We start from the raw sequence: 795 nt of genomic DNA on the forward strand, positions 1-795 counted from the left end.
TTCGCGCCAAATATCTTCAATAGTCAAGTATATCGATCAGCTGTTTACTTGCTAGTTTAGCGTTTCTTTACTGTTTCTTTATTTCGCTTTCTGTGAGCGTAATTCTCTAAATTTTTCCGTATTCTTCCTGGTAATTATCTGCTAGAAAATAAAAGAAACAAAGCCAAGGTGTTGTTACTGGCGAATTTAGATTTGTGTGTGTTATAAACAAGGCGAATTCTTATTACCAAAAACCCCAAAGAACGTAAATATAGATCGAACACATCGGTACAATATGCATTTTTTAGGAGAGAATTTTATTTCAAACATTGAAATTTATTATCACTTATGGAAATGGGTATATAACATCTCTGTGCCAATTTATCTATCCCTACTGTGAATGGGCACTACTACTGTCAAATTATGGCATTTGTGTTGTGGCAGCACTGCCAATATCCGGCCACCATCTTTTTGCTTTTGGTTTCTCACGATGGTGAGTCGTTTGCTGCAATTTTCGGCCAAAAAGTTTTGTTTCTACTTATAAAATATACGATAATGTCAAAGCCAATTAACGCCTCAATGTTTAATAAAGAGTTTTACATAATAACGTTCTAAATAGGTCGTTTACATTATTTTTTCACAAACGTTTAACATGGCTGTCAAATGCACATGGCCCGGCTGTTGGTGCTAGCGGTGACGTGAAAGGGTGTAATGGAAACAAAACTTGCTGGCTACAAAACTTCCAATCCCAGTAAATATTTACAAAAGAATTTTTAAAATTTACAGCCACCAAAGAAGGACGCGAAATCGTCGGCT

The 795-nt window shown here is 35.7% G+C and overlaps 1 long non-coding RNA gene across 1 annotated transcript; it reads left to right on the top strand.

Moving 5' to 3' along the window:
* The first annotated feature begins 385 nt into the window (after positions 1-385).
* LOC108357599 (uncharacterized) lies at positions 386-795 on the top strand. Its single transcript, XR_001846661.1, has 2 exons — positions 386-472; positions 766-795. It is a non-coding gene; the product is annotated as an uncharacterized LOC108357599 (long non-coding RNA).

Source organism: Rhagoletis zephyria, unplaced genomic scaffold, assembly GCF_001687245.7.
Source record: "Rhagoletis zephyria isolate East Lansing unplaced genomic scaffold, Rhagoletis_zephyria_1.1 Rzeph_scaffold_80710, whole genome shotgun sequence".
NCBI lineage: Eukaryota > Metazoa > Arthropoda > Insecta > Diptera > Tephritidae > Rhagoletis > Rhagoletis zephyria.